At 39.2% G+C, this 24,633-nt stretch overlaps 1 long non-coding RNA gene across 1 annotated transcript; it reads right to left on the reverse strand.

The window, feature by feature from the left end:
- Positions 1 to 722: 722 nt before the first annotated feature.
- Positions 723 to 20,776, reverse strand: LOC106729045. The gene is made up of 4 exons (XR_004312293.1): positions 20,517 to 20,776; positions 8,508 to 8,745; positions 1,363 to 1,475; positions 723 to 1,068 (listed from the first exon to the last, which is right to left on the reverse strand). It is a non-coding gene; the product is annotated as an uncharacterized LOC106729045 (long non-coding RNA).
- Between the last annotated feature and the right edge of the window lie 3,857 nt (positions 20,777 to 24,633).

Here is a 24,633-nt window from a genome sequence, read left to right on the forward strand (position 1 = left end):
AAAAGCCATACTCTTATTCTCAAATGAGAAAATTATTTTTATCTAAAACTGGCTATGAAATAATGCAAAAGAAGTTCGCAGGTTCATACTCCCTCTAAAAACGATCACAGAGCTACTTCTTGCTTCATTCTGTAGTTCTTCTAAGGGTCGAAGGTACTATACTCCCTGACCTTTACTTACATGTCTTGAGTAAGACAGTGAGCAGTGTACAGGTTAGGCCTCAACAGACCAAGACAAAGCACGGCTTTTGTTTCAGAGTCACATAAAATTTTAGAGTTGGACTCTAAACTCCAAGTACTCACTTAATGAATAAAGAAACTAAATCCTAAAATGGTTAAGGAACTTGCCTAAGATCTCAGAGTTAATAAGTGGCAAAGTTGAATCCAGCCTTCTATTCACTACACCACAACTACATCTCTGCTCAAACAGAAGCTGGGTACCACCTTATCTAACGTGATAGTTACACTCTGGGAGGGGAGGAATGGTTCATATTATCCAAAGTCTCATACCCATCTGTCCCATAACACTAATATTTAATTAATTTATAATTAGAGTTATAACTGTCAACCAGGTTACAGTCAGTACCTTGTTTTCTCAGCAATAAAATCCCCTTGGTAAACTGAAATAATACCAAAAGGCTCCTTGGTAAATGAATAAAAAAGGCAAAAAGAGATAAATGGTTTAAAGAATATATGCAGCAACTTCTTTTCATGGAAAACCATCTTACTTCACCAAAGACATTCATATTATCCATTCAGCAAACAATGAAATGTCTACTAGGTGTCAGGCACTGTGCTGGGCCCAAGGAATACAAAGACATAGATACAGGGGGCTTTGATTTAGGCACACAAACAACAGACTGCAGCAAAGGCCACGATGGGATGCCCAGGGTGCCACGGAAGCCCAGGGGAGCATGTCTACTCTAACCTGGATGGTCAGGGAAATCAGACCAGCTTCTTGCTCTCTTAAGCAGTAATATTTGCTCCAGAAAGCTCAGGCTTCTCATCATTCTTGAAATACACTATCTTGAACACTGGTCTCTTACACAAGTAACTCCAAAACCTATGTCTGAGGCAAAAGAAAAACAGGATTACAGTATTATCCTATTTATGAAAAATTACTTCATATTCACGTATCTGTATGTGTATGTATTTTCAAAGAGACATGTATGAAAGGACATTCATAAAAACTTTAATGGTAATCATCTCTGTGGGATGGAATTTCAGATTGTTTCATCTTCTCTAAGCTTTTCTGCATTAATTTTTAAAAACACTCCTGTAATTTTTTTATTTTCCTGTAACCAAGGTGAGTGGGACAGGGCAAGCACCAGAAGAAAGCTGAATAAACTCTCACTGTACTTACATCAGACTGTCTCCCCCATTCAGAGTATTATTTGTCACATGGGAGGACACTAATGCAGCACACTTGAGACCTTTTATTTACACTTGTAAGAAGGGCCACTCCTGGGAAAGTTCCTGGAGAAACAAGAAAGGTAGATGGTAGAAACATAATGTTTTGTAACTGCTATGCTAAGATGTTCAGACTTCATTCTGTGGATGACAGAAAAACACTGAGGGGTTTCTGGGCTAAGGATTAACAATTAACTCCATTTTTTTAACAAAGTAACTCTGGTATCATTTGTAATATTAAGATAGGAAAGGGAGCAAAGGCAAAAAGATGTGTTAGAAAGTTTTGGATACTTTTTTTTAATTTAGAGAAATGATAGCAAATTCTTATCAGTGGTATCTCAGGTGGATGAAAATATACAGTCTCCCACTTTCAGTGTTTATAAATTTCAATAACCCTTGCATTTCTTAAAATAAGTACGTATTATATTTATAACCAGAAAAAATAAGCATAGCTATCACAGTAACTCAGAGAGGGTGCATGGGAAATGATGACAGGTTGGATCACAAGCTCTATAAGGGGAGGAAAACTAATCTGCCTTATTTATCACTATATTCCTAGTACCTTGTACAGTGCCTAGCACATATTATGTGCTCAATAAATATGTCAGAATAAACAAAAAATGAATGGAAAAAAAGTGAATGAGTGAACATCCTGAAGGTTCAATGAAGAAACATTTCAGAAGTAAAATGTACACTTGTGATCAACACAAAGGCCTAAGGTTTTTGGACTACTTGGCTAAGAGAATGATGAGCAGTAAATCAGGATAAGTAAATCTACAGGAGGTACAGGTATACAGAAATGCAAAGAGATCATGGCAAAATGCCAGTGAGTTTGGTGAAAGACATTACGTTTCAGGAACCAGTAGGCAAGCTAGGCTAAAGAAGTAGGTTTAAAAGTCATTCACATGAAGCTTGTATCAGAGACCAGAGCTACCACACACCACAGTCCATGGACTCTCACGCTTTTATTCAACAACAGAATAGGATATGCAGATCGAAATGGAATATACCTCTGGGTGCCCTGAAGCCTTAACATGATCTCCTTAACCTACGGATTCTTAAACTTAGATTACGAAATAAATACACTTCACTGAGTCTTCATCTCATTTGTTTCCTAATAGGATATAAAGAGCCACAGCTATACTTCCTATTTTCACTATTGCTGCAGATAGAATTCTGCACTTACACGTACAGGGAAGATCAGAAATCAATACACGTGGCATTATTTACCATAAACACACAGAATTTATATACTGGTTTTATTCAGTATTATCCACTGGCAAACTCATAAAATAACGATCTGTCACATGCTACTGACTTTTTTTTTAAGTTTCAGTTTGACATTTGAAATACTTTTGAGAAAAAAATGCTTTGAGAGAGCACCGTTTGTCTACAGATAATGCTTTTATAGATGTGATTCACAGGATAGGGCAGGAAAAGGTTTTTTATACTTTTTTCTATCTGATTCCAGGATTACAACATGATACTTCTAATTGTCTTCACCTATGCAAATCTCTTTCCCCTCCAATTCATTCTACCTATGAATTGAAAACAAAATCTCCCCATTTCCTTTGTTTCAACTTTACCTCTCAAAAATCCATCCTTCATATCTTAAACATGAGGTGATAATCACAGTAAGTTTAGTGAACATCCATCATCTCATATAGGTACAAAATTAAAGAACTAGAAGAAAAAAAAATTTTTTCTTATTATGAGAACTCTTAGAATTTACTCTCTTAACAACTTCCATATATAACATACAGTGGTATTAATTATATTTATCATGCTGTACATTACATCCCTAGCATTTATCTTATACCTGGAAGTTTGTACCTTTTGACTGCCTGCATCCAACTCTCCCAAAATCCCTGCCTCCTCGACCCCTGCCTGCCTCTGGTAACAACAAATCTGATCTCTTTTTCTATGAGTTTGTTTCTGAAGTATAATTGACCTACAATACTATATTAGTTCCTGTTAGACAACACAGTGATTTGATATTTCTATATATTTCAAATTGATCATCATAATAAATCTAGTTACAGTATTTCACCAAAGATATTACATAGTTATCAACTATATTCCCCACATTGGTAATACCTGTGACTCATTCATTTTGCAACTGAAAGTTTGTACCTTTTATCTCCCTCACCTATTTCCTTCTTCCCCATCCTCTCTAGTCTACTTTTTAAACAGCCAAGTCTGTCACCTCATTTTAGGACCACAAGGAAAGTCTAACTACTAAAACATGGTAAAAATACAGTTATTTCTGCAAAATAAAAGGGAAAAAGGCAATTACTATTTCAGAATACCTGAAAGAGCAATAAAATTAGCTACAGAAAGAAATTAAGCAAACTCTGAATAAAATCATATTAGAAATTTGACAATAACTATAGTTCTTCAGTATACTAACATTCATTATCCAAAACATGACATATTTAAACATGGGGAAAATTTATGAGAATTTTGAAAAAGTTTGGTTAACTAGCCAGATTATTCTAACCCTATCTTAAGAAAACATTTTTTTTAACTGCTTAAATAGTATTCCTCTGAACCCAAACTACAACGCACATGGTACCATTTAGGGATATGTATGACTGGAAAAATGATCAGTCATTCCATGAAGCTCCATTCCATCCTCTTTGGACAGGTGCTAAGAAATCTACTTGTTTGATATACATCTAATCCCAACCCAGTGTGAGTAGAAAAGATAAGGTAACTCTACTACAGAAAGAGCATGTGGCCAAGCAAATGATTGAAGCCACTGAGGACACGTTATTTCACTATACTTCCCAGTACAACCTGTCTGGTGGTTCTGTGTTTGCTTGTTTTCAAGACACTGACTTCAAGGACATACTGAAACTAAATTTTAAAAAATAAGGCTAAAAATAAAGTGAGTCACTGCATCAGAGCTAGAAGGGATTCTAATGATTTAAAGGTAAGAGATTCTAATAAGTTTATACAGGTAGTTGGTAGCAAAGTCTAGAACTGAGGCTTCCAACTCCTAGAAGAGACAACAGGATGTTTACTGAGTGTCTACTATGTGCAGAGAACTCTGCCAGGCACTATGTTAGACCAGTGCCCACTCTTGTATACAAAGATACTTCCCATAGAAGTTCAAAAACATTAATTTAAGTCTTAGATTCTCTCTCAGGAAATTTCTGTATTAGGACACAGTAGTGTCTACACCTCTAACAAGCATGTTAAAATAAGAAGAGGGGAAAAAAAAAAAAACTTCAAAGTAGGAACAAATTTGGAATTCCAAATAATTTACCCTTCCTTCCTGGCTATGAAAATTCACATGTTGATACTTACCACTGAAAAGATTAAGACCATCAAAAGATATCTCTACCCAAATTTCATAAGCCCATAGTCTAAGAAAAATGAGAGTTATTCCTGTTGGAAAAATGATCTGTTTTTGTCACATCACATCACACAACTAAAGAATTAGCTCTGTCACGGGGTTATAGTACAGTTATCTGAGGACAAAAGTCTAGGCAGAAAAACAACTGATACTGGAATTTGATAAAGACCTCTCCGGAAGATGGCATTTAGCTGTTTCAATGGCACCTTTCATCTAAGGATCTTAAAACAAATGTTATTTACATTACCAAGAATCAAAACAGTGGCACCATGGCCCAATAAAGAAGCATATCAACGATCTAGAGGGAATTTAATATCAATGTTCTGAAATTCAGCCCTCTACTGTAAAAACAAGATCTGGCAAGCTAAACAAATAAACAATAAACTTCATATATTTGAACCTCTTTCTTCACAAACAAGGTTGGTCAGATAATTGCTTAACCGTTTTATACATTCTCCACAATATTTGAGCACTGTCCTGTCAGAAAAGGAAAGCTCAGCTCACAACAGCCCTCTTTGGGTTTTACATGTACCCACACAGCATTAAGACAGCAGCAGTCTGAGACCACTAACAAGTTTTGGCCCCAATTTGCTACTTCACCTTCACTAGAACATACACTCCATTCAGGCAGAAACTTTTATCCACTGTATCTCCAGCATGTACAACAGAGCCAAACATATATGAAATACTGTTTAAATCAACAAATGAAGAAAAAGAAGTCTTCTATAATGCCAAGACCAAAGTTACAGCTACCTTTGGTTATCTGCACAAGCTCATCTGGCTGAGGACGCTATACAGATTAGATACTTCGACCACAAAACAGGAGTATGACGAAGTTCTTACAAGCCCCTTTGACAGCCCAAATATTAGTGTTTAAAGTGTCTTTCAGTCCTAAAATGTAGGAAAGAGTAGCTGATAGCCAACTGGTTCCTATCCAATCCTCGTATTTCTTCGTGTTCACAATAACTGCTAAGGATTATTTTAAAACCCTGTCAGCATGAAACAAACATTTAGGAACTAAGAATCGGTGGTTTAGGATAACCTAAGGATCTCAAAGTACATTTTCCAGTATTATTTAAATGAACAATTAATCTAGCCAGTTATTAATAATACTACTTAAACATCTTAAATCTCCTCCTATCAAGGTCATTTATCTAGAGTTACAGATTTTTACATAAGTGTTCTACCTCTTCAGGGTTTAGGAATGTTTTGCTGTTGGAAAGGCAACATCTCCAATCAGACTTTTACCTCCACTGCCCCACTGAAACTATTCTTATCAAGGTTACCAACAACTTCCACACTGCTAAATAAAATGGTTAATTCTCAGCCCTCATCCTAATTTGACACAGTTGATTACTCTCTACTCCTTGCAACATTTTCCTCATTTGGCTTCAGGATACCTTCCTAACTGGTTTTCTTCCTACCTCTCTGCGTGTTGCTACTAAGTCTCTTTTGATTGTTCCTCATCTCCCTAACCTCTAAAGATCTCTCAACTCATCTACTCCGGAGTTACCTAACTTCTACACCCTCTTCTTACTTCTATCTCTACTCACTCCCTTGCTGATCTCATTCAGCCCCCTGGCTTTAAATACAATCTGTTTTTCAACAACACCCTGAGGTACACCCAGCAGATCCTCTCTCCTGGATTTCAGGTTCATAAACCCAACTACATACCCAACATCTCTACTAAGTCTAATAGGCAACCATAATGTATGTCCAAAACCGAGATCCAATTCTTCCCCTCCAAACTTTTGCCCTTTTCAGTCTTCCCCATCAATAAATGGCAAGAGCATCCTTCCAGGAACTCAGAGCAAAAACCCTGGAGTCTTCCCTCTCTTTCACCGCATACATTCAATCTATCAGCAAAACCAGTTGACTCTACTTCAAAAAATACCCAGAATCAGACCATATTTCACCATATTCACTGCTACCCTCCAGGGCAAACTGTCATCTTCTCTCACTTGGATTACAGCACTGGCCTCCTAACTGATATCCCTGCTTTTGCCCTTGCCCAGTCCATCATCAGTCTATTACCCACACAGCAGCCAGAATAGTGACGGTGTCAAAATGGAAATCAGACCATGTCATACCACTGCCCAAAACCCTCCAAAGGCTTCTCATTTCACTCAGTGTAAAAGCTAAAGTCCTAAGAGCACCAACAGGACCAGCAGCAACTGGATGCTTACCAGAAATGGGGCCCACCTCAGACCCACAAAATGAGAATCTGAATTTTAACAAAAACATCCTAAGTAATTTATGCACATGTTAAAGTTTGAAAAGTACTTCGGTAAGGCACTGCAAAATAAGCACTCACCCTCCCCAATCTTTGCCATTCCTCATGCAAGCTTCTGTCTCAGGACCTTTGCACTTGCCATTTGCTATGCCTGGAATGCTCTTTTCATATATCTGCATGGCTTGCTCTCTCACCTTCTTCAAGACTTTACTCAAATGTCACCTCCTCTGTAAGGCCATCTGTGACCACTCAATTCCTCCCCCTCAATAAGCCCTTATTCCTCTCTCCTACTTTTACTTTTCTCACTAGAACTTGTCATCATAGGTTAAAAAACTGCATTTTTACTTATTCATCTTGTTTATTCTCCCCATATAATATAAAAAATAAGCTCTATAATGGTGGAGATTTTTTGACAGTTTCCTTCCCCAGTGCCTAGAACACACTAAGCACTCAGGAAGTATTTTAATGCATAAAATAAACAAATGAGGTTTATCTTCAAAACACTATCCAACAGATCTTATAAAATGGTTCCTTATTACACAAACTGACGTTTTCTCAGCATTACACTGAACGGACCCACATTTTAAAATATAATGAGCACCTACTCTATACTTACACACTGTAAACACCAATGTTCAACCATGATTTAAGTATGAAGATTTAAAAGTCAGATTCATGACAGGCCTATACCATCAAAAAGTTTGCAGAAAAAAAATCTGAGTCTTTGAGTGATTAAAAAAGAGATATGCTGGAGGGAGGGTATAGCTTAGTGGTAAAGCATGTACTGGCCTGCACAAGGTCCTGGGTTCAAGCCCCAGAGCCTCCATCAAGGGCAGGGGTAGAGAGAGGGATGCCTCCATCTCTCCGCAATGCAGTAACAATCCTTTATACTGATATAATACTCTTCCACACAAATTTTTTCATCTGATCCTCAACAGTCCTGTGAGGTTCATGTAAAGCAAGTAACAATAACACTTTTAGAGGTAAGAAAACAAACATACCTTAACTCTCAAAGCATAGCTGTAATAATGTCAAAACTGGGACTGAGGTCTCTTGATTTTTAGTTCAAAAATCCATAACATCACACCTCCTCTTGCAAACGATACTAAACCAGACTATAAAATCACACAGCCATATACTATACTGAAGATGCTAAGCTCTCCCAAACCACCCGGTGTCTATGCAGAATGGGAACAAACTCAGTTCACCAAAGTCACAATCTCAACTTGAAGAATAAGAATTCAAACTGCTTCCTGCTACTTAAAAGGCTAACCCAGAGTCCAATGACATTCACAAAGAATGTAAGAAATGAGCTTGTTACACTGCACATCAAGAAAGTTCTTATTGAGCTATGACAATTGCTAGAAAAAAGAATGGGAGAAAGGAAAATGGAACAAATGAATGAATGAGAACTGAGTTCTGCCAAGAGTCAATGTTATATTATGATTTAGTACTGCTCTGAATGCCTGAGTGATGCAATTTTGCAAAACAAAAAAAGACATACCTCCTCAAAATCCCAGCACAATAGCTTTCCTTTGTTTACATAGATGAGGATGAACAGCTGTAATCCAAAATGTTTCCAAAAAATTTGTTGTTTAAAAAGACATAGAAATAGAAGATCCACATGAAGAGAGATCCAATCTGGAAGATGGAGACCGTCTTCTAAATCTTATGTTCACCAACTGTCAGCATCTGCAGAGAGTGCTAACCACGGGTGTGTCTCCTCAAGACAGCAATACCTGCTGGAACAGAGGAGCAAGAAGAGAAACAAATACTACTAAATGCAGATATCTGGCCGGAAAACAATTACCAGTTGTTAGTCAGCAAAATTTTTCAAGCTGAAATAGTGAACATTAGAAGATCACATGGAAGTAATACAGCAGCCAAGTCCAGCTGGCAATGAGGTTATCAATGACAGCAGCAATCAAAGGTACATTTCAGCACACAAACCAGCTGATGAATAACAAGGAGTGTATTAAAGAGAATATAAAAATCTATTTCATATTTTTATAGCAAGATGATGGTCATACCATATAATCAAAGAAACACAGTTAAGTATTATTAGATAGTCTGGCAAAAACACCAAGCACTCCGGAGCCTTATAAAACAAATACTGTAGAACTACCAATGCAGTCGTCTAGGTCAGCAGAAAATATAGAATAACCATGCCAAAAATACATATGTAGGCCTGGCAGAAAAGCAAAGTTAATGTGTAAGTTGAGGGACATCAAAGTTAATTTGACAGATGATGGTTTTGTGTACCCTTGTTAGGTATCTTACTGAATTAGGAATCTGTTACATATTGGCAGCAAATTAAGGTACTATTTCTTAACACCGGCCACATCACTGCATTCTACCTACTACAGTTACAGAGTATATGGTAGCCTAAAATGAAATACAGCTGACCCTCAAACAACACAGGTTTGAACTGTGCAGATCCACTCATATGTGATTATTTTTCAATAGTAAACATTCCTTACTACACAGTCCATGGTTGGTTGAATCCAAGGATCCAGAGGAACTCTGGATAAAGAGGGCCAATTTTACACACATATATTTTTAATCGAAGTACAGTCAGTTTACAATGTTGTGTCAGTTTCTGGTGTACAGCATAATGCTTCAGTCATACATGAACATACATATATTCGTTTTCATATTCTTTTTCACCACAGATTACTACAAGATATTGAATATAGTTCCCTGTGCTACAGTATAACCTTATGGTTTATCAGTTTTTGTGAGGAATCCTCCTGTATTTTGAACAGACAGACGTTCTGCCAGAAGTTCAGTAGGCAGTTCTGTGAGATTCAGTGGGTCTGTAGATGTAATTCTTGGTCTATTTGTGGGAGAGGGCGAGCTGTGAGCCTCTCTACTTGCCATCGTGGTACCTCCCTATCTAGTCCCAATTGTAAATTATATGTGGATTAACACCTGCAATGTTCAAGGGTTAACTGTACACTGAATGGCATTAACAGTAGATAAAGACAATGCAGAAGAAAAGATTAGTAATGTAAAGACATAACAATAGAAACTATCCAAAATGGAACCTGGAATACAAGAAGACTGAGCAAAAGAGCAGAGCATCAGTGAGCTATGGGACAAAATCAAGAAGCCTAATAATGTACGATATAATTAGAATCCTGGGGGAGAGAGGTTTGAAGAAATAATATTCAAAAATTTTACAAATTCAATGAAGACTATAAATCCACAGACACAAGAAGCTCAACAAACACCAAGCACAAGAAACATGAAGAAAATTAAAACTTCAACAAGGAATAATTAAAATCAAATTGCTTAAAACCAGAGATAAGAAAAAAAATCTTAAAAGCAGCCATAGGAATATAGAATGGGAGAAAATATTTAAGTAACTGATATTCAGAATATAGAAAGAACGCCTACAACTCAACAATCACAAAGACCAACCAACCCAATTCAAAATGGGCAAAGGACTTGTAGACATTTGTCCAGAGATACATGAACAGCCAACTGGTAAATGAAAGAAGCTCGACATAACTTATTAAGAAAATACAAGTCAAAAACACAATGAGAAGCCACCTCATACTCATCAGGATGGCTACTATCCAGAAAGCAAACAAACAGAAAAGAAAATAATAATACTGGCAAGAATATGGAGAAGTTGGAACTCTTATGCACTGTTGGTGGGAATGTAAAACATTCCACATTTCCACAGCCACTGTATAAAACAGTATGGCAATTCCTCAAAATTTAAACACAGAATGGCGATGTGATCCAGCAATTCCACTTCTGGGTACATACTCAAGAGAAGAAAGAGCAAGATCTCAAAGAGATTATTTGTGCACCCTATGTTCATAGCAGCAGCATCCACAATAGCTAGAACATAAAAACAACCCAAGTGTCCAATGACAGATGAATGGATAAGCTAAATGTGGCATATACATACAATGGAATATTATTTGGCCTTAAAAAGAAATTCCAATGTATGCTACAACATGCATGAATCTTGACAACACAATGCTAAGTGAAATAAGCCAGTCATAAGAAGACAAATACAGTATGATTCCACTTATATGAGGTACTCAGAGTAGTTAAAGATCATAAAGACAGAAAGTAGATTGTCATTTGAGAAGAGCTGGGGGTGAGGAGACTGGGGAATTACTGTTTAATAGGTATAGCATTTCATTCTGCAAGATGGAAAGAATTCTGGAGATACATGGCCATGATGGATGAACAATGATACAAACGTAACTTATACCACTGAACAGTACACTTAAAAATAGTTAAGATGGTAAATTTTATGTGTATTATACCAGAATGTGGGGGGGGGGGAATTAGGTTTATTTATTTTTGGAGGAGGTACTGGGGATGGAACCCAGGGCGTTATGCATGCTAAGCATGCACTCTACCACTTGAGCTATACCCTCACCCGATACTAGAATTTTTTAAAATTGAAAGAAAAATAAAAGGTAGCCAGAAGAAAACAACCACACATTCTGTACAGAGGGATAAAGATAAGAATGACAGCCAACTTCTTATTGGAAAGGAAGCACCCCAGAAGACAGCAAAGCAATACGTTTCAAGTACTGAAAGAAAAAAGACTCTCAACCTAGAATTCTATATCCAGTGAAAACAGTTTCTATAAATCAAGGCAAATTAAAAACTTCTTCAGACATACAAAAACTGAAAGGATTCATCACCAGCAAATCTGTACCACAAGAAATGGTAAAAGAAGTCCTTCTTTCAGAAAGAAAACGTAGCAGGGAGAAATCTAGAATTACACAGAAAATGAAGAGCACTGGAAATGGTACAGAATACACATATAGTACTTGACAAAAACTTTTATTATGATGAGATAGCAGACTCATTTATACTAAAATTAAGAAAAGCACTAAAGAGATACATGAGATACATGTATCATAATACATGTATCTTCCAAAATATCTGTCTTCCAAAATAACTTGATTAAAAGAATTCATTACCTATCACAAATTACTGTAATCAGAGTCAATATTACTGTTTTTACAAAAGTACAAGCTATGTGTCTAGTAACAGTCTTTCAGAGAAGTGAAATTAAAATATCTTTAGTTCACTGGGCTGTGTTCTATTACACAAACCCTTTTAAAGGGTTGGCCTACAGTGAAGTTCCCTGGAAAAAAGTATGATGTTGGTTAATATATAATTTGTTAATTTTCCATCATCTCCAGGAAATCCCAAAGTAACTCAGAAGCTACAAAAAATAGCAAAGAATGTTCCTTACTTTCAAGAAGTCTGAAAAATATTAGGTTTTGATGAACTAGTCAGGTTACCCCAAACTGGCCAAAGCAGAAAATTTTTTATTTTTTCAGTATAGAACTAATTTTTTCTTTTAGTGTTTTTTTTGGGGGGGGGGTAATTAGGTTTATTTATTTATTTTTAGAGGAGGTACTGGGGATTGAACCCAGGACCTACTGCATCCTAAGCATGAGCTCTAATTTATCTATTTTTAAGCTGAGTATTCATGGAGGGTTTTTTTTTTCCCCATTGTGGTAAAATATACATAAAATTTATGTACATAACATAATATGTATACATAAATATACATAACCATTTAAATGTACAGTTCAGTGGAATTAATTACATTCACACTGCTGTGAAACCACCATCCATCTCCAGAACTCTTTCATCTCTCAAAACTGAAATCCCATCCCCATTAAACAATAACTCCCATCCCTCTCCCCCCAGTGCCTAGCAAACACCATTCTACTTTCTGTCTCTATGAATCTGATTCCTCTAGGGACCTTATATGAGTGGAATCATGTCGTATTTGTCTTTTTGTGACTGGCTTATTGTCACTGAGCATGATGTCCTCAAGGTTCATCCACGTTGTAGACTGTGTCAGGATTTCCTTCATTTCTAAACTGAATTAATACTCTACTCTGTCTATACACATTTTGTTTATCTACCATCTGTGGATGGACACTTGGGTTGCTTCTACCTTTTACCTATCGTGATTAATGCTGCTGTGAACATGGGTGTACAAATTTCTGCTCAAGACCCTGCTTTTAATTCTTTTGGGTAGATACTCTAAGGTACAACTGCTGGATCATATATTAATTCTGTTTTAATTTTTTTTGAAGCACCTTCATACGACTTTCCACAGTGGCTACATCATTTTACATTCCCATCAACAGTGCACAAGGGTTCCAATTTCCCCACATCCTCACCAACACTTGTTATTTTCTGGTTTTGTTTTCTTTTGCTTTTTAAGAAACCATTCTACAGGTGTTAAGCAGTACCTCACTGTGGCTCTGATCTGTGTTTCCACACTTAATAGCAATGTTGAGCATAAAAAGAAGAAAACTTTGGCCAAGTCTTTTAGAGGAAAACAAATCTATCAAAGCAAAGGTGTCAAAGCAATAACTGCAAAACGAAGCTCGGAGCTGGGTACTGAAATAGGAGAAAGAAAACACTAATGTTTAATGCCACTCTATTATAGTCCAAACCTCAGAGGGAATGCGGTTGATAAGAATAAAACCTCTGCAGTATCACTGATGCCAAACAGATCACAGAATGGGAATCCTGCCTACTATCCCTCTGAATACATAACGTCAAATACAATGTATACACTCAGAAACTCCTTGAGGCCACAAGCAGATCTTATAATCCAACTTCACAGTGACTGGACCAAAATTCTTTACTCTGTAAAGACAATGGGAAAATTATGTGATTTCAGGATCCACTGATAAACATCATGCCCTGAGAAAGTAGCACTTTTTCAGCACTTAAACCCAAGTAAACCATCGTGTAACTTTACTTTCAATATAAAAATAAAATGTATCAAAAGAAGTACATTAGTTGTAAACCCAAAACATGTTCAAACAAAAACTTACACATGAATGTTCACAGCAGCACTACACATAACAGCCAAGAAGCGGAAACAACTCAAATGTATATCACTGATGAGTGGATCAACGAAATGCTGTGTATTCACACAATGGATTATTATTTAGACACAATTAAGAAATTAACTATACTTTAACAATAAATCAACTATACTTTAACAAAAAAACCACAAAAACAAATAATTTTAAAAAATCATTTGAGAGGTAAGGGAATCTCAGCATGGAATGCAGAATGTGACAAAACAATCTAAATCTATTTCAAAGGTGAAACAACCTCATTTGTGAGTGGAGGAATAAGGTGCTGACCCCTAAGTAATGACGGAAGGAAGTGGAGTCTGTAGACTGAAGGCAAAAGAACTATTCATAAGCACTTTACTCTAGTTGATAAAGTTTTCCCTCAGGGGGACAGATTAACAATTGTGCAAACACTACACATGTATACTAGAACTGAAGAATTGAGTAAATGGATGCCAGAGGGCAGGAGCCAGGTTTCTCACTGGTGAAGTGGAAGGGTTAGAATGATCCATGTGGTAAGGAATCAGAGTTGGAGATATCAGTATGAATTCATGTTTAGCTTAATATAAAGAAAATTGGCTACATATGGAAATAATTATAGATATGTGTATATATATACAGCTTAATGTATACACACTTATCTTCCCTGATCTGTTACTCAGAGGGCCTAGAAGCAACAATACTCTGGTAGCAACTAGCACATCAAGCGCCCAGATCTAGGTTTTGTAATACCATTTTTTAACAAAAGGAACTAGAGGTCCCAGAAAAAAATGACTGATTATAGGACTGGAGCATGATATATAAAAGATGAGCCTGAAGCATTTTATGTTGCAAGAAAGTATTCACCCACGCACATAACCATGGGAGTATGCCAAAGGGAAGGGAAACAGGAGCCAACTGAAAGAACTCCCAATGGTCAAAGCTGCAACAGTTTGAGCAATGAAATTTATGTAGATACTCCATCCTTAAGGAGGTGGAACATAACTCACCGCTCATTAAGTGTGGGCTACACATAGTGACTTTCTTCCAAAGTACAGTATAGAAAGGGAGGAACAAAGGGGCAGCTTTACAATGGCTCCAGCTAAGTGATCAAGGCTAACAGCAACACTGATAAATCATGTCAATAGTATGTACTCTTGGTATGTCATGAGAATGACACTTTACCTCTGTGGTCTTCCTTCCCAAATCACATTACATCAGTCTAACCACTAGAAAGACATCAGACAAATCCCAATTGAAGGACATTTTACAAAAATACTGATCAGTTATCTTCAAAATTGCCAACATCATTAAAAACAAGGAAAATCGGACATATTGCCTTAACCAAGAGGAGCTAAGGAGACATAGCTATTAAATGTAATGTATCATCCTGAATGGGGTCCTGGAACACAGAAAAGGATATTAAGGAAAAAACTGTGGAACTCTGAATAAAGTACAGACTTACTAATGATGTATCAATATTGATTCACTAATTGTGACAAGTGTACCACACTAATGTAAGATGTTAATAATAAGGGAAACTGGGTGTGGGATAGACAAGAACTCTCTGTACTATCTTCACAATAATTCATTAAATCTAATGCTGTTTTAAATAAAACATTTATTTTAAAAGTTTATTTTTAGAAAATTGTAAATATTTACACATGGTCTTGGACCTCAAGAAGCTTCCTGTCTCGTTATGAGGTACAGTACATGCTCATGAAAGAAGAATAAAATACAAAAATGAAAAATATTAAATTGAGAAGTACAGATAAAAGTGTTTAGGAATATAGAGAAGGTCTAGAATTATAAGGGAAGACTTCATCAAGGAGGTAAAACTTGAGTTTGTACCTTAAAATGTACTTCAGGGTACCAAAGTAAAAAAGAACAATGATAAACTAGGATACATACAAGAATCAGAAGGGTGAAGAATAAGGAAAAACTTTGAAAGAAATGAAAATATTTAGCCCTGAAAAGTGAAGGCGAAATCAGAGACATAATAGCAGTGCTCAAAGGCTTCAAGGGTCATGTGGCAGAACTAATAGAGTTACATCATATGCCCATTTAACTTACTAGCTGACCTCTGGTAGAATGTGACTAACACTCAAGGACAGAGAGAGTGACAGCTGCTCTACAGAGCCACAACAGGAAATGCCAATTTGGAAAGACAGGAAGCAGGTGGCCAAGTTCTTCTCTATAACTTTTCAAAGGATGGTGTGCATGTGAGTCCAATGAAGCAGAAATTTAGATTCAAATCCTGCAAACATTTATTGACCAATTACCATGTGCCAGGTGCTTACATATATATTATCTCACTTAATATTCACAATACATCAACAAATACATATTAATGTTTTATATTTATACAATAAGAAGCTTAATGCATAAATACAATAAAATTAACCTTGTAAGGAAGCAAAAACATATTAAAATTCTCCACCATCTCCCACTCTCTGATAAGGATTTGATAGCTCTTTTAAAAGGTAAAATTGACAACTTAATAATAAAAAAACAAACAATCCAATCCAAAAATGGGCAGAAGAACTAAACAAGCAATTCTCCAATGAAGACATTCAAATAGCCAATAGGCACATGAAAAAATGCTCAATATCGCTAATTACCAGAGAAATGCAAATCAAAACTACAAGTATCATCTCACACCAGTCAGAATGTCTATCATTAAAAAGTCCACAAACAATAAGTGCTGGAGAAGCTGTGGAGAAAAGGGAACCCTCCTACTGTTGGTGGGAATGTAGTCTGGTACAGCCATTACAGAAAACAGTATGGAGATTCCTCAAAAGACTTAAAATAGACTTACTATATGATCCAGCAATCCCACTCCTAGGCATACATCCAGAGGGAACCTTAATTCAAAAAGATACATGCACCCCAATGTTCATAGCAGCATTATTTATAATAGCCAAGACATGGAAATAACCTAAATGTCCATCGACAGATGACTGGATAAAGAAGTTGTGGTATATTTATATAATGAAATACTACTCAGTCATAAAATGTAATAAAAGTAACTGCCATTTGCAGCAACATGGATGGATCTGGAGACTGTCATTCTAAGTGAAGTAAGCCAGAAAGAGAAAGAAAAATACCATATGATATCACTTATATGTGGAATCTAAAAAAAAGACAAATGAACTTACTTACAAAACAAACAGACTCACAGACACAGAAAACAAACTTATGGTTACCAGAGGGGGAAGAGGGTGGGAAGTGATAAATTGGGAATTCAAGATTTGCAGATACTGAATAATATATACAAAATAGATAAACAACAAGTTCATACTGTATAACACAGGGAACTATATTCAATATCTTATAATAACTTATGGTGAAAAAGAATATGAAAACAAATATATGTTCATGAATGACTGAAGCATTATGCTGTATACCAGAAATTGATACATTGTAAAATGATTATACTTCAATAAAAACATATACACAAAAGAAAGGTAAAATTATTTGAAGGCCTACATATCTACATAATTTTTTCCTCTTGCTCCTTCCTTCACTGACTCTCAGTTTGTAAAATACATAAGAATTATATACAACTATATATGCAAAAACATGCACACTATGCTTTTAAGCAGTTTAAGGAATTTTCAAGTATAGTTTTCATCTTATATGATTTTGTCTCAAGCACTGATTTCAGAACTGAATCCTGGGGATGAGGTGCAACCGTACTGCAGGCTTACTCCGTGGGCACCATAAGGCAGCATCAGGAAAAGGAGGTAGAGAGGCTGAATCCTATTACAACATGTAGAAGAACATTCTAACCAATTAGAGCTATCTAAAAATGGCACAGGCTACCTCAAAGTAATGAATTTTCTGTCATCAAAGCTGTTCAAACAGAGGCTGAAAAATCACTGAGAACATATGAGAAGAGAGCAATTGGGTAAGAAGCTAAGATCTCTTCCAACTCTGAGATTCTATAATGGGTAGGCTTTTAAAACCTGACAGGAGGGCAACCTAGTTGAGAACAACAAAGGCAAGAATGATATGGTATGGGGAGAAGTTCAATGCTGGGGAACATGGATGCTTATTTCCGTCTGCAGACGTTTGCTATTTCATCTGCCAGGAAAAGCTCTTCCATCTTTGGGGCCACAACTCAAATCTTCTCCTTGGTGAGGCCTCCCCACCACCTCCACCAATCACTCATCACATCAGCTTCTTTTATTTTCATGGTTCATATAAGGAATCAGCAAACTTTTTCTATAAAGGGCCAGACCACAGGCCAAATCCAGCTTGCCTCATGTTTTTATATGGCCGATGAGCTAAGAATGGTTTTTATGTTTTTAAATGGTTGGGGGAAAAAAAAAATCAAGAGCATAATTTTAACATTTTTTGACAGTGGAAAATTGTATGAAATTCAGATTTCAGTGTCCAAAGTTTAATGAAAACACAAACACACTAGTTTATGTATGCCTGTGGCTGCTCCACACGAAAACAAGAGAGCTGAGTAGCTGCAACAGAGACTGTACGGCCCATAAAGCCTAAAATAGATACTTTCTGATCCTTTACAGAAAAAGTTTGCTAATCACTGATTTACAGCATTATCTGAAATTACCTCTATCTGCTTATTTGCTATCCTCATTCTCACCACACAGAATAAAGCTCACTGAGGGCAGGGACTTCCCCCTCACTATAGCCCACTACTTACCCAGAAAAAAATCTTGGAACCAAGTAAGGGTTCAATAAACGTTTGATTAATTAATTAATGAGTGATCCATAAATGTCACCCTGAGGAGTTCAGCCCTCAGCCATTACAGGTTTTGTACATATATGATAGGCATAAGAACTCTTGTAGAAAAAGGGAATATTCCGGTAGAGAGGAGAAGCAAAGAGTTTAAAGTAATGGTGGTCACCAACTAGTCCAGGTCACTGAGTTTCTTCACCACATTGTACTGTTTTGTGTGCTCATAAAAAATTCTCTCAACTACTGTAAGGTGTCATAACACTGTCAACTGATTGTGCCTCTGTTTATATGAAGATGCAAATACTCTGAGAAATCTCATTTCCTATACAGAGTACACAGCATCCACCCCTTGACAAACCTTAATAAAAGCTCGTAATTTTAACAGATCTAGATCACATGCTAATAAATTTTTAATAGCTGAATTCTTCCTATGCTGTTGATTAGCAATCTACTCTGTAAGCAGCTGAAAACTTTTTAGAAATTAAAAGGTTACCGCCCACAGACCAGAAGCAGCTTTTTAATCTTTCTATACTAGCCAGAGAGTGGGTGTGTGATTTCAAAAGAAATACAAGCCAACTCTGTTGATAGAGGACAAGGTATTGTTGCATTAAAATCTCACCTATAAGCAGCATTTGCTACATACACTAGTAAAACTACCACCTACTCATAATTCGAGTCTCACCCTTCTAATCTACAAGTGGAGAAAGAATATATCTACCTTCTGGAGGAATCCTGTCATTAACACATTAACATTTTCATAAGGTTCTTTTCCTTCCACGCTTTGAAACAATTTCTATACTTGTATTTCAAAGACAAGAATTTGGTTTAATCAATAACTTCCAATAAGACATTGGTCAAAAGGCATAGCAAATCAAAGTTTTACTGTAAAGCAGCTACCTGCTTTTTAATAATTTAGGAATTCAGATCTTTCATAGAGATGCTTATGGTACAGGTACCTCTGATAAGTATGTCAGACTTATAGCAACCATTTTGGGTTAGTATATGTGTGTGTTCATCTTCCTTTCCTCTATGACAAGTCAAGATGAAAAGGCAGCCTGCAAAAGCAGTGGCTACGATCTACCAAGACTAATGTGTAAGGTGTCACCAAAGGAGAGGGGGGATTAGCCAACAGTTTAAGCGGGCTGCTTCAAGAAACTCTGCGACAGACTCACCTGGGGGATGTTCACCATCAGTGTTAGGGATTAAACCAAACAACCCTGGACAAACACTACACACACCTTTGCTTACGCTGAAAAGGCTAAAGCCTGCAAGCTATTAGAGGATCTCTGGACTTTCAGGGAATGTGCAACTCACTGAGGCCCTTTTCTCTTCCTAAAAGGGTTAATGAAGGCACCTGGGGCCAAGGCCAGCCAGCCTAGATTCACATCCCACCGCGCACCTCCTATTCTCCCCTTTCCCAGTGCAGCAGGCTGCCTCCTCCCCTCAAACGACAAGTTCAAAATCAAAACAAAAGGTGCAAAACTGGTTTCAGGTGGCAATGGCTGAGCCCTAGTGGCCAACTTCTGGGGGCGCCAGGGCGAGCGAGGGCTCGTGAGACCACAGACCCACCAGAGCCAGATTCCAAACAGTCCCTGGGCCTGGGCCCAGGTGCTCACAGCCCTCCCTTCCCGCGGCCCTGGAGGGGTGCTGCGAAGATGGCGAAGTGAGGCGGCGGGGGGAGGAACCCCAGGGTCAAAATGACAGCGGAACGGGACTGGCGAGGGAAGAGGCCCGGCGGGATGCTGGGGGTCGAGTCCTAGGCCCGGGGCTTCAGCCCCGAACGGGGGAGACCGAGGGTCCGAGCCGCGCCAGGCCGCGAGCGGGAGGCCGGGCCCGCGTCGGCGGCGCCGCGGGGCCACGCTCCCCTCACGACTCTCCCCGCCCGGGGCGGAGAGGCCGTGAGGGGCCGCGGCCGCCGCCAGCGTCCGGGGCGGGGGCACTCACTTACCGGCGGGGAGGGGAGGAGAAGCCGGTGTCTCCGCCAGCGCCGTCGCTCGGGCTCAAGCACCGGCTCCTGCCGCTGCAGCCGCCGCGCCAGGTCCATCCCCCCCAACCACCCCCCTCCCGGCCCTCCCCCCACGCCGCCGCCTCAGCCGCCACTGCCGCCGCAGCCGCCGCCTCCGCCGCCTCAGTCCCGGCGCGGGAGCGCGAACCGGCGCGAGGGGACGAGAGCGCACGCGCCCGCCGCCGCCACCCACAACCTCCGCCCCCGGCCCGCGGCGCAAGCGCGAGGCGGCGGCGGGGGCGCGCACGCTGAAGGGGCGGGGACGGCCGGGGAAGGCGTGGCCCCGCCCCCGCCCACCCACGCGGCCGCTGGGCGCTGAGCGGATCCGCAGCAGGTGGCCTGGGGCTGCTGCAGGTGGGCTCCTCCCGGCGAGAGCTCGGGCAACCTAAGTTCCTCCGGCCGGGCCCTTTTTTCCTGCACAGCGAAGGCCCAGATCAACTCAGGTGTGAATGGATTTCTAACGGCCTCTCCGGTCCTCTCACCTGTTCTCCCCACCCTCAATCGCGAGGCCTTTCCTCCTCGCATCCAGCAGGTGTTAGGCCGCCGCGGGGCTCTAAGAGAGCAGGGGCTGTTACTGTTTCACGTCCGGTATTACCACCGAAGAGAACACAAGCAGCCATCAGCCTATCCCTCTATTACTCCATTTTCCTAATTTATTCGTTCGTCTTTTATATGTATCGAGGCTCCTTCCGAGTGCTAGGCCATGTACGGGTCACTGGAAGTACAAAGTGGGGATAAACAGAGTCATGAAGTTAGATCTGGTGGAGACAGAAAACGTTAAAAGGTGAATCACACAAAATTAAAGTTTGCAGATAGTAAAGTCTCCTCTGAGAGGTACATTGTGCTAAGAGAACCGGTATTGGGGGAGGGGCGACGGAGATTGACTCAGTCAAAGATCTGAAGGCTGAAATCTGAAGGCTGACTTGGAAGGAGTTGACTATGTCCAAGGGATGAGAGCTTGGCCTGGCTGGAATGGGGAGCTGAAAGAGCACTGAATGCGGAGTGGAGTGTGTGGGCTGATGCAGAGGACCAGTTAGGAGGCTGCCTTAACGTCAAGGCAGGGTAGACTGGTGGCGATAGAGCACTTTTCAGGGAGTACAATACCAGGACTTGATGACAGATTGGCTGAAGGTTGAGGCCAGGGAGGTGGCAAGGTTGACTCTTAGATTTAAGGTTGGTGGGGATGCATTGACTGATCTGAGGAGCGCTGGAGGAGGCCCTTGAGGAAAGTAAAAATGGATGATAAACGTAAAAGCTAAAGTTTATTATTTTTAGGGTTTTTTTTTTTTTTTTGGAGGGGGAGGTAATTAGGTTTACTTATTTATTTTCAGAGGAGATCCTGGAGATTAAACCCAAGACCTTCTGTATGCTAGCATGTACTCTACCACTTCAGCTATATACCCTCCACCCTTAAAATTATTTTTTAAACACACGCTTTTTTTAGACTTAAAAAAATTGGTGGAGGGTGGGAGATAGTCAGGTTTTATTTACTTATTTTTAGTGGAGGTACTGGGGATTGAACCCAGGACCGTGTGCAATGCTAAGCATGGCACTCTAAACTGAGCTGTACCCTCCCCACAAAGCTAAAACTATTAAGTAAATTTCTAGAAGAAAACGTTAAAAAAAAAAAAACTTTGTGATTTTGAGACAGGCAAAGATTTCTTAGGCCACAGAAAGTAGGAACCATGAAAGGAATGAGTCTTAAGTTGAAACTTAATCAAAATTTAAAACTTTCATTCTTTGAAAAACACCATAAAAAAAATGAAAAGGCAAGCCTTAGATGGAGAGGGGTGGAGGGGAGGTACAATACAATATATCTGACAAAAGACTTGAATCCAGAATATATAAAGAACTCACAAATGAATAATAAGACAAACAACTGAATAAAACAATGGGCAAATGTTTTAGTAAACATTTCACCAAAGAAGATACAAAAATGGCCAATAAGCAATAAAAAGATGCTCAGTATCTTTAGTTATCCAGGGATTGGCAAACTAAAACCACAATGAGATGCCACTACAGCCTCATTACAATATCTAGAATTAAAAAGACTGAAGACCCAGCAAAACCACCATCCTGCACATCTCCTTAAGTATTCTTAAGCTCCAAATAAAGATAATAACAAAGTCATACTTCCACCTAGCATGATACAACCAACCTTTACACAACCAAAACACATGACAGTTTCCCCAAAAGCAGATGCGAACTCCTTGGGTGATACTCCCTTTCCACTTTTGACATCCTATAACTTAATACAAGATTGTACTGTGTAGGACAGGGAAATATGTACAGGATCTTGTGGTAGCTCACAGTGAAAGAGAATGTGACGATGAATGTATGTGTGTTCATGTATAACTGAAAAATTGTGCTCTACACTGGAATTTGACACAACATTGTAAAATGACTATAACTCAATAAAAAATGTTTTAATAAAAAATTAACTATTATTAATACATCTCCATTGTGTAGCAGCAATCAAATTTTCTCCTGGTAGTCAGGATCAGTCACCCCAGCCAGTGCGGGAACCCCTTCTTTGCCTGTTGACTGAGAAGCATGAGATGCCCAAGTGACCAGGTGAAGTGTCTCAACTTCCAATTTCTGTTTCTTCCAACAGAAACATTTTTGTGTCTCTGGTGGAAGCATTCTTCCCTTTGGAACTAAGACCTCTAGACTACCAGAGCTTCTGGCCATTTCTTCTTCCAGGCAAAACGAACAGCCAGGTGCACTGCTCAAGGCTTTACCAAAAGGTAGGCTTTTCCTTCGCTGTTATTCTTCAAGGATATCCCAGAAAGGGGGCCTGCAGCGCTGCAGGGGTTCATCTTTATCAAGTTTGCATATTATGCGGGGCCTTCGTAAACCAAGACTGAGTTTTCTCTTCCCCTGGTCAACGGATCATAGGGAATGCCCCCGTGAGACTATAGGTGTGGGCTGAGAGAGAGGATAATATAGCAGGAGTAGGGGTTGTGGGCACTTGGGCCGCTTCCTCACGCAACTTAACTCGTGCCTTACGTATGCTCGTTCAAGCCCAACCTCATACACAGCACTTCATTGATGATGGAGCACTGCTGTGCATGCACAACTTTATAGCTTTTTGGGTCAGACAACTCCCAGGCCATGATGGGCAGCTCAGGTCACATGGTAACTTGATGGCCCATGGTTAAGAGTTCGGTCTCTACTAAGGCCCTGTAGCAAGCCAAAAGCTGTTGCTCAAAAAGAGAGTAGTATCTACAGAGGATGGCAGGGCTTTGCTCCAAAATCCTAAGGAGCTGCACCGTAACTCATCTGGAGATGCCTGCTAAAGACTGAAAACAGCACCTCTAAAGCCGCCTGCAGGACGAGGCTCTGGTTTGGTTTCCAGGAATCTTGGCCTTAAAGGTTTCTGTCAAGGCAGATATAGAAGATTTCAGGTCATCTATGCATAGCTTGAGCTGAGGATTTAACCCCTGAGCTCATCCTTTCTTTCCTCCCTTTCTTCAATGAAGTTAGGAGCAACCAGCCAATCCCATTATACTCCTTAGTTTGACTAAAATATTCTAAGGTAGCAAATACGCCATCACTCAGGACCTCACTTCTATAGGTATTTGATTAGGAGTATCCAATGCCTCGGCATGCCGTGGACACCCAGCACCCGCTTTACCACTGGAAATAAAGTCATTAGTGCCTTCAAGTCCACCCAGGTTAGAGAACCAATTCAAGAAAACCCAGAACCAATTCAGAAAACTCATCCTTAAGAGTCTGTTCCTCTGGAACCATTTCCAGTCAGGGCTCAAAGTGAGAAGCAGACCAGTAGGAGATACATAATAAGAGATTCATTTTAAGAAATTGATTTATGCAATTGGAGGTGGGAAGGAGGGCTGGTTAAGCAAATTTGACATCCATTGGGCAGACTGTCAGGAAGGGCAGGCTGGAACTCTCAGGCAAGGACTAAAGCTGCTGTCTCAAGGCAGAATTTCTTTTTCAGGAGAGCCTCAACTCTGCTTTTAAGGACTCTCCACTGATTGGACCAGGTCCAACCAGATTATCTAGGATAATCTCCCTCACTTAAAGTCCACTGACTGTG

Source organism: Camelus ferus, chromosome 17 (genome assembly GCF_009834535.1).
Source record: "Camelus ferus isolate YT-003-E chromosome 17, BCGSAC_Cfer_1.0, whole genome shotgun sequence".
Taxonomy (NCBI): Eukaryota; Metazoa; Chordata; class Mammalia; order Artiodactyla; family Camelidae; genus Camelus; species Camelus ferus.